The 10524-nt window shown below is 36.0% G+C and overlaps 1 protein-coding gene and 1 long non-coding RNA gene across 2 annotated transcripts in view; both read left to right on the top strand.

The window, feature by feature from the left end:
• The first annotated feature begins 723 nt into the window (after window positions 1-723).
• LOC128247604 (uncharacterized) lies at window positions 724-5674 on the top strand. The gene is made up of 3 exons (XR_008263967.1): window positions 724-1136; window positions 4218-4376; window positions 5556-5674. It is a non-coding gene; the product is annotated as an uncharacterized LOC128247604 (long non-coding RNA).
• Window positions 5675-6275: 601 nt separating this feature from the next.
• LOC106872336 (uncharacterized) overlaps window positions 6276-10524 on the top strand; it is a 48937-nt gene continuing 44688 nt past the window's right edge. The window contains exon 1 of the mRNA XM_052967215.1: window positions 6276-6435. The gene's annotated coding sequence lies outside the window, so the exon portion shown is untranslated. The remainder of the gene's footprint in view (window positions 6436-10524) is intronic.

Below are 10524 nucleotides of genomic sequence, written 5' to 3' on the forward strand. Positions count from 1 at the left end.
CACTCCTCCTCTTCCTCCTTGACCCTCTCGTCGCTGACACGTGACAAAAGGGGTTCTTTCTGCCCACTGGTCTTCCTAAAGAACAGATGTGAATTTTTCTGTCTCTTCTACTTAGCGTTCATAATAATGTTTCTATCGTCTTGGCCCAACAGCCATCACCGTTTGTTTTTACTGTTTTTTATTATTTTTACTATTTTTATTCTCACTGTGCTGTTCTTGTTAACACTTTCACCCTCCGCAAAAAATTCCAAATTTTATTTAATTTGCTTTGCGGGAAGGACTTTTCCAATGAAGTCGCGTATTGTCCTTGCCTTCGAAACGCGGAGTAGATGGACAGGGACAACTGACGAAGGGATATACTCTTTATGTTGCATGTCTCGTTTCTCTGTTTGTGTTTTTTTTTCGTTTATCGTTTCTCATTGTGTTTAACGTTTTTTGATGTCCTGTACCCATATATGCATGTATGTATACATATACATGTAGGTATGTACATATATGTATGGATATATGCATATATGTGTGTATATATATATTCTGAAAGGGAATGAGAAAGATTTCTGACGCAGTTACTAAGCCAGAATTTTCTAGTTTCTCGACACCCGAAAAACGAAAAGCGAAGGTAACCATGTGACTTTGCTGAGATTTGAACTGAAATCGTAAAGAACCGAAATAAATATATATTTGTAACAATTGTGCCTGAAAAGAGAACGGCAGTTTAAGCTGTTAGCACTAGCAAGTTTAGCATGAGTCAACTCATTAATTCTAGATAGGAAGAGAGGGAGAGAGAAGTAGTTGCTTGACAGAAACATTTCCTTGCAACTAATTGGATAAGGGAAGTTGTCAGTCGTGACTCGCATTCGGACATAAAAGTGAAAACCTCGTTTGAAGTTTGCTTCTGAAAGTTGTTGGAAAGGAAATATCTCGGAGATTAGACATGCAATGAATAACGGTGGAAAAAAAAATTTGAAGAAAATGCTCATTATATTAGCATACATATATTTAAAAGATAGTGAATAGAGAATTAGTATAAAGTCATACATTTTACAATTCTTAATTTGTCTCCTACCTCATTCATTAAAGGATTAATTCTGATTAAGGAGAGACGAATCTCTGGATTACACGCTCCTTTGGCGCAGGTAAATACTCTAACTACTCTATATACAAATATTTAGATATGTCACCTTCTGTTTGTGATCATACTTATTTAAACATATCAATCAACAAGTATTTTTTAAACCAATGCTACTTGAATTCTGAAAGTAGAGATTAATACATTTCATGAAGTTTGCTTTAAAAAACAAAACACAAACAAGAAGTAATACCACAGGCAAAGTATAACAGGAATAAATGTTTGATGTCAGTACGTACTTTGCTTAATTTAGAATCGGTAAATAGTTCGCGTTAAGGATGATTATGTTATTTACCTACATTTAATTGCTACAAATTATATGTATTCATTCTTCCAGTGTCTTCTCCCTCTATTTTTTTATTTGGTTTAACACACATAGCTACCGTTCATAATTTACATTAAGCAGAAATAACGTCAAATGCAATGGCATGTGTATTTTCTACGTTATTAAAGGCATATCTGAGGCGATAAACTGGCAGAATGCTTAACGGCATTTCGGGCAAATGTTTTGACGGTATTTTGTTTGTCTCTCCAGTTGTGGCTAAAAGTTTGGAACATTTTTGTAAAAATTAAAATTATGCCCGATATACGTTCCGACCAAATATAACTTTGAGCATTAAATATAAAAATTCTATTTTTCTGACTCGTGTTCCTAACTTTTGGTCACGACTGTAAGCTCTGAGTTCAAATTGCGCCGAGGTCGATTTTGCCCTTCATCCTTTCGATGTGAGCACTGAAGTCGATATAATCGATTAACACCCCCACTGCCCCTAAATTTCAGGCTTTGTGCCTTTAGTAGAAGGGATTATTAAAACCATAATTGTGGTCTAGTTTTGGCATTTTTATTAAGGATTTGCTTCGAATAATGGTTTTAAGCTTGAGCGAAAGCAACCATTGGGGATGTTGAGAGCTCACATTAGGGCAAATGAAGCAGATACTAGAAACAAAATATTTAAACCAGGTACAATACTTATATTAAAAACTCAATATGTTTGAATTAAATTATGAACTGGACATTGTGCTATCAGTAAGCAAAACATGTGACTGATGATGCGTCAAAGTCCAATAATTTCGTTATATACGTCCTCACTTTCATTAGAAGTATCTATAAAAATTTACATAGGTGGGGTACACAAATAAAGAGGTGCACATACTAGATGGGATAGTATAATTAAAATATGGATAATAAACCACCATTCAAAATTAGCTTCTGTCTAGTTAAAAAATCTTTTTGTTTTTATAAAACATGTGGAGAAGCATTCATAAACGCTATTCTGCGAAAAGAGGTGCTGGTTTCGATTAAGTCTGAGTAAAATAAATACCAAACTTAAATATGTACTGAATTCGATATGATGGACTAAAAAATTTCCATTTTTTTACTTGATTTAATATTTAGATCTTTATTTCGATAGAAATCGTTTGTCCGATTTTGGTTTAACATTTTATATTTCATTATCAACCGCGAAAGTCAGTTTTAAAATATGTATAAAAAAAATTAACTTCAGTGCTACTTTGCAATTGCTTGAAAAATCACGGTCGATCGAAGCTTTTCCACTCACTACATTATAAAAGGCTAAAGATCCTTCTCGACTCATAGGGCCGGTTTCCATGGTGTATATATTCCCCACCTGAATGGAATGCCAGTCCATCGCAGGATTATTCATTTTTGCCAGTTGAGTGGTCTGGAGCAACGTGATATGACGTATTTTACTCAAGAACAACGCATTGCCCGGTCCAGGAATCGAAACTACAATCTTACAATCATGAGTCCAACATGCTAACTACTAATTGCCGCGCCTCCACACTCACTGTTCATGTAACTGCACACGCATACATAATATAGAAATCGTAACATCACCTTCGAGAATCGAACTTCGTGTCCTCTATAAACAGTACCTCTGTACTACTAACCTCATCAAAGCGATCATACGTCTTCAACCACCAAATTAGAAGTTGAGAATCCTCATTCATGTACGTATCATTCGCATGTATATAACATAGTTGGCGATAATAGCAAGTGGAGTCATAAGATCGAAAATGATTTTATCCTAAGGCCTGAAATTTTGAAGAGGGGCTCTTGCTGATTACCTCGACCCATGTACTCAACTGAACCCCGAAAGACAAAGTCGATTTCGGTGAAATTTGAATACAGAACGTAAAAACGGAAGAAATGTCTGTGTGTTAACGGTTCTGCCAGCTCGCCGCCTTCTAGGTCAGAAAAGGTCGACATTAGTCGATATTGATTTCAAATTTTGGCACAAATCCAGAAATTATGGGGGAGGGGCGTAAGTCTATTACATCGACCCCAGCGATCAACTTAGTACTTATTTTATCGACCCCGAAAGGATGAAAGGCAAACTCGACCTCGGAGGAATGAAAACTCAGAACGTAAAAGACATGAAATGCCGCTAACCATTTCGTCTGGTCTGTCAATTCTGCCAGCTCACCGCCTTGGAATTTGTAGATATTAATTAACGAGATGATGTAAGGCCGTGTTTTAAAGACGGTTAAGGGGCAAACCTAAAGTAAAGGATACCTGAATTTAATTTCTAGTGTTTTCAGGATTAATTTTAATATAGAAGATTATTAAAATGATATAGAAAGCTTCAATAAACAATGATTGGTTTGATTAAGTTTGAAATTGGCCTGTCATATATTAATAAATTGTATTATTGTGCAACTGAAAGCTGCCTTATTTGAAGGTTTTGTTTAACATAAAACTGCTAGGAACAATATAACACTCATTCGATAGCGCACAAATGATTACATTCATATGACCTAACTCAACAAAGCTTAGTAATGCTCATATTGTCACCAGCCTACATGCTACGCTAGTCAATAAAGGAAGTGTTAAATGAAATCTGTTGTTCGTGCTATGAAAGAATAATTATATAGTTCATTGTTTGGGTCGGTTGTTTTCTAGAATAATTACATATTTCGTCACGATCTTTTATCTTTCACTTATTTCGCTTATTGGGCCGCGCTCATGCTGGAGTATCGCCTTGAAGGATTTCACTCGAACAAATTCATCCTAGTGTTCTTTTGTATTTTTTAAGCTTGGTACTTATTCTATCTGGCTTCCTTTTAGTTTCCGTCTACAAAATCCACTCACAAGACTTGGTCGACCTGAGATTGTAGTAGAAGATACTTGCCCAAGTTGCCACGCAATGAGACTGAACCTGGAACCATGTGGTTGGGAAGTAAACTTCTTACCACACAGCCACGCCTGCACCATAATAATAACAAGGTATTCACACGTTCGATCTACATAACATGCAGTAAATGATTCTAATTGCTTTCTTCCTCGCCTGATAAATGTTTTCAATTCATAAATTCTCCGTTTGATGATGAGGATGTTGGAATCCCGCTGACTTCCTCAGAGCAAGAGCTGTCGGGAGCTCATCAATTATTGGCGATTGTGCTTTATCTTTGAAGCTGTTGTTCTCTTTGCGTAATTTGTCTACATGTATGTATATATGTGTAGATATGTATGTAGATGTATACATGTATACGTATACATGTGTACATGACCGAGCTCGATTTGCGCGTTTTAAAAATCTATTTTCCCCATTAAAATTAACAAAAATATAATTAACTCGTTCCAGTCCGCAAAAGGACCCCAAAATAATTTTTTATGGGTTTTAAAACCGAAAAGGGTGTAGTTACAAGTAAAATGATAATTATAAAAAAGAAAATGCACACGAAATATGTAAACTAGTTTTATTAATTGAAATATCTCAAAGATGGGACGATTTGTGCTTTAGGAAGACAATAGAGTGGACAAGTTTCTCGCTTGAATCTTCTGCTTTGTTTTCTTGGGTATCTACCAAGCGGGGGTGACATCTTTCACCTGCATCCGTGCCTCCATCCTTGTCATCTTTGCTGTGTTCATTATAAAAGATGGCATCAAGAGTGCTGATATGGGATCGTATGAGAGCATAGGATCGTGTAAATTCCTGCTTCTTTCGTTCTATCTGTGCTAATGTTCTGGTGTAACCATTGCTCTTCAGCGCAGCTGTGATTATGTTGTTTGGGTTATCCCCTTCAGCACAGCACCAGGCTCTCAAAAACAATGCCAATTCCATGCTCCTCTAGGTTCTGGACATTTCTGTGGTTAATTTATTAATTTATCTATCTATTTATTTTTTAAAAATTTTAACAGTGTGATGGAGGGTAGTGAAGAAATAGAGAAAGAATGTCTATATATTGAGAGAGAGAGAGAGGGATAGAGAGTGTTAGAGAAAAGAGAAAGAGTGCGTCTATATATATATATAGATAAATATACACACATAAACACACTATATGGATAGATATATGTGTCTATATATGTATCAGTATGTATAAGTATGTGTGTATATATATGTATAAATATATATGTGTATATGTAAATCTATATATATATATTTTTTTATTCTTTTTGTTTCAGTCATTTGACTGCGGCCATGCTGGAGCACCGCCTTCAGTCGAAGAAATCGATGCTAGTACTTATTCTTTGTAAGCCCAGTACTTATTCTATCGGGGTCTTTTGCCAAACCGCTAGTTTACGGGTACGTAAACATACACAACATAGTGTGGGGAGGGGACAAGCACAGACACACATGCATATATATATGTATATATATGTGTGTGTGTGTGTGTATGTGTGTATGTATGTATATATATATATATGTGTGTGTGTGTGTATATATGTGTCTGTGTGTGTATATGTATGTATATATGTATATATATGTGCAGATGTTTATGTATATATATATGTGTATATGTATTTGTGTGTATATGTATGTATTTATGTGTGTATATGTATGTATTTATGTGTGTATATGTATATATATATGTGTGTATATGTATATATGTGTGCATATATATGCATATATGTATGTGTATATATACTTTGTGTTTATATATTGACACACACACACATATACATATATATATGAGAGAGTGAGAGATGTATTTACATATGTGTACATTATAATGTTATATCAATGTATATGCACGCATTTGGAGAGAGAGAGAGAGCGAGCGAGCGTATGACCATCGTTCATCGTTCTTGTTTGGAATGAAACAATACACGTAGCAATTTTGATTGGTTATTTGCGTTCTTCCCGCATATGCTTACTGCGCGCCGTGCGTACGTTTTCCAAGCTGGCATTATTATCTGAGTGAGTGAGCTTTTGTGGTATATCACTGAATATATCTTATCACTTCATACTGGCAGTCATTCTGATAACATGTTTCTATATAAATAATTTTCTTAACATATGGAAATTGTATTTTCTGAAGAATTATTTGGATATTTGCCTAAAGTAAGTTCATAGTTCTTACACTTATATTTACACAAGTTTTATTATCTCTCTCTGTCTAGGCTTTTTCTATACGCTTATATTTTTGCAACTATTCTCATACTTTTGTCTTTGTTTTTATATGCAGCTCTGTGCGTCTGTATACATTTATACATGGAACAGGCAGAAAGAGACTCTTACACAAGTGCATATACATGTATACATTCAGACATACATACACACGCCTACATTAAAAAAAGTATACGTGTGTATAAATGTTTATGCACACGCCCCCCACCCTACGTATGAATATATATATATATATACATATATACACACACACACACACACACACACACACACACACACACACACATATATATGTATATTCTTTCAGTCTTTTACTTGTTTCAGTCACTTGACTGTGACCTTGCTGGAGTACCACCTGTAGTTGAATAAATCGACCTCAGGACTTATTCTATGTAAGCCTAATACTTATCTTAATGGTCTCTTTTGCTGAAACTCTAAGTTCCGGGGACGTAAACACACCAACATCGGTTGTCAAGCAATGGTGGACGCACACACACACACACACACACACACGTATATATATGTATATATATATATACACGACGGGCTTCTGTCAGTTTCTGCCCACCAAATCCACTCACAAGGCTTCGGTCTGCCCGAGACTGTAGCCGAAGACACTTGCCATGTGGTCGGTAAGCAAGCTACTTCATTTTATTGAAACTTAAAAAAAATTTCAGTTTCACATTTTTCAGAATGTTGTCACAATTCAGAACAATTAAATAGTTTAAAAGTATTTATGTATTCATGACAGCCATCTCCTGAGTAGTGCGAACGGTTACGTGAAACTTTGAGTATCAATTCGTGGAGGTTTTTTTACGCTTCAATAAAACATTTTGTTTTAGAGTTCTATTTTCTTCATCTTGTCTTGCACCTATATTCTCACATGTGTGTGTGTGCGCGTGTGTGCGTGCGTGGTCAAGTGGTAAGAGTATTGTGCTGACAATCACAACGGGGTCAGACAGTCTGTTATATACAGGTATGTGTGTGTGTGTATATATATATATATATACGTATACTTTTTATTATAGACGAAAACAATCTTCACAAACTCTAACTCAGTTTCACGTTAATGTTCGTCGGATAGTTGTGATCATACTGAAAGAAATTTGAGTAACAGTTTGCGAAGATTTTTTTTTTCTTTAGCCTTTAATAAAATACCATATTACTCTACTTTTGGTATTCGAGTACTATTTTTTTCCACTTTGTTTTGCATGTGTGTGAGTGAGTGCGTTCGCGCGCATCTCTCTCTCTCTTATTATTATTATTATTATTAGGTATCTATAAATTACATTAACCATATGAAAAATTCAATTGTAAAATAAAGATAAACTTGTTTCCTAACGACATGGTTCAGGGTTCAGCCCTACTGCGTGGCACCTTGGGCCAGTGTCTTCTACTATAGCCTTGAGCGGACCAAAGCCTTGTGAGTGGATTTGGTAGACGGAACCTGAAAAAAACCATCGTGTGCGTGTTTGTGTCTGTATCTGGCCTCCACCACCGCTCGACAACCGGTACTGGTGTGTTTATGTCCCTGTTAATTTAGCGGTTCGGCAAAAGAGACTCACAATAAGTACCAGGTTTTTTTTTAATTAAGCCTATGGGTAGATTCGTTCAACTAAAAATTCTCCAAGACGGTGTCCCAGCATGGCCACAGTATAATGACTGAAACAAGTAAAAAAAAAAAAAAATAGAAGATAAGCAAATAAAATTTTATTAGAAACATCAGAAACTTTTAATAACAATTATTTAACATGCAAAGAAGTTGATTGATGGATCTCAATTTTAATAGGTACAATAAATTATGGAAGTTGTAAAGATAATTTATGGACATAGGCGCAGGATTGGCTGTGTGGTAAATAGCTTGCTTACCAACCACATGGTTCCGGGTTCAGTCCCACTGCGTGGCATCTTGGGCAAGTGTCTTCTACTATAGCCTTGGGCTGACCAAAGCCTTGTGAGTGGATTTGGTAGACGGAAACTGAAAGAAGCTCGTCGTATATATGTATATATATATATGTATGTGTGTGCATATGTTTGTGTGTCTGTGTTTGTCCCCCCCCCCACCAACATCGCTTGACAACCGATGCTGGTGTGTTTACATCCCCGTAACTTAGCGGTTCGGCAAAAAGAGACCGATAGAAAAAGTACTAGGCTTACAAAGAATGTCTTGAGGTCAATTTGTTCAACTAAAGGCGGTGCTCCAGCATGGCCGCAGCCAAATGACTGAAACAAATAAAAGAGTAAAAGAGTACACCCTTCATATATCAGCACGAGTAAGTGATTAAGGGGAACAAATATACTCAGTATGTGGCCGTAAATCATTAAAACGCTTGCAACGTAATAAGGTACTGGATTCGAGGGGGAAAAACATCTTTCTTTGGTAAGAGCCTCTACACAAGCTCAGATCGACTGTAAATTTGTGTTACAAAGAATTAAATAGATGGAAAGTGAAGAATTACGTCGAGTGGTCCATACATAGACGTAATTTGAAAATCTGGCCTCGTCATATTGTATCACGCAAAGTTAACTTGAAAATTATATGAAGTGTAAATATGTCTGTGGAATACTCAGTCGCCAATTCTTTGAGCACGTTGCCCAGTGTTTGCTCAGTGTCCATTTCACACACATGCACGCGTGCACACAATCTGCTCATATATATATATATATATATATATATATATACATACATACATACGTGTTTATATACAAATGCTAACATATGCATATGTATATACACATGCATACATTTCACATACATGTGTTGTGTGTGCGTGTATTTTTGTACAAGATAGCGCTATCACCGACACGACTATGGGGCTTTCACTGTTTAAATACCTGATTCTTTCGAATCCTGAAATTTTTTTAAGTACACACACACGCATATGTATATATACACAAACACACACATATTAAACAAAAATGATTTAAGAAAACGCAGTGTTGCTAGTTGCATAAATTTTGACAAACTACTTTATAAAATGTCATTCAAACTTATTTCTGGTTAGGTCTCCGAGACGGTACACTAACACCGAGTGGTAACTACAACTGAGTCCAAATGAGAAAAGGGACAACACATTTCTGGCCGGTGGTAATTTGCCAAATTAAGACAGAAATAAGTGAGGAGAAAGAAAAACTGAGTTGGCAAGATATACATACATACACACATGCATACACATGCATGCGTACATACATACGTGCATAATACATGCATGCATACATCGTGATTTAGCATCCGTTTTCCATATATATACATACATGTACAATACTGATGGTCTGAAACTACCTATTATCCGTATTAATTTATGAGTAATAACTTCAAGTTCTCGCGGCATACAGACTAATTTACTGGTACTTTGCACCGCACGGTTATTAATGTGTTTTTTCTATTCTGGTACAGGTAACTCTATTTCATTTAATTATGTAAGTATATTTAATATATTTGTTTAATTAACGGTGTTGACGAAGTTTCGGAAAAAATCAGTAACCAAGAAAGATATCAGGAAATCGATGTTGTGTGTGTGTTCATACATACAATCCTGGGTAAAAAAAGTAATGCACGGGATGTACATGATCTGATCTAGAAGTATCCGGACTGTATTAATGAACAAATGTTTCAATTGATCGAACAGCGGGATGATCATCATCGAAATTACCAAAGATCAAATACACACACACACACAAACGTGTGTGTATGTGTGTGTGTGTGTGTGTGTGTGTGTGTGTTATACCAGGTCACTCTCGAGTGATAATAGTAACATGTAACCCAGAATAACCGTTGGCCGAGTCATCGGTGACTAAACCGGTAACTCCATCAGTTGCTTGCTAGGAGAGGACAGTGATTTATTGAACGAAAAACAAAACTTGTCAAAGGGCAGAAGAACTTAAGAGGCTCAACGGCCATCCAATAATGTATGCATATATTCCGGGCAGGTATATATAAACACACGAGGAAATACTAAAAAGTTCCTGGCTTTAAGGGTATCGCGAAAGGATTAGCTGGAGGCCCAATTTTCCGAGTTGTTT

Source organism: Octopus bimaculoides, chromosome 4 (assembly GCF_001194135.2).
Source record: "Octopus bimaculoides isolate UCB-OBI-ISO-001 chromosome 4, ASM119413v2, whole genome shotgun sequence".
Lineage (NCBI taxonomy): Eukaryota > Metazoa > Mollusca > Cephalopoda > Octopoda > Octopodidae > Octopus > Octopus bimaculoides.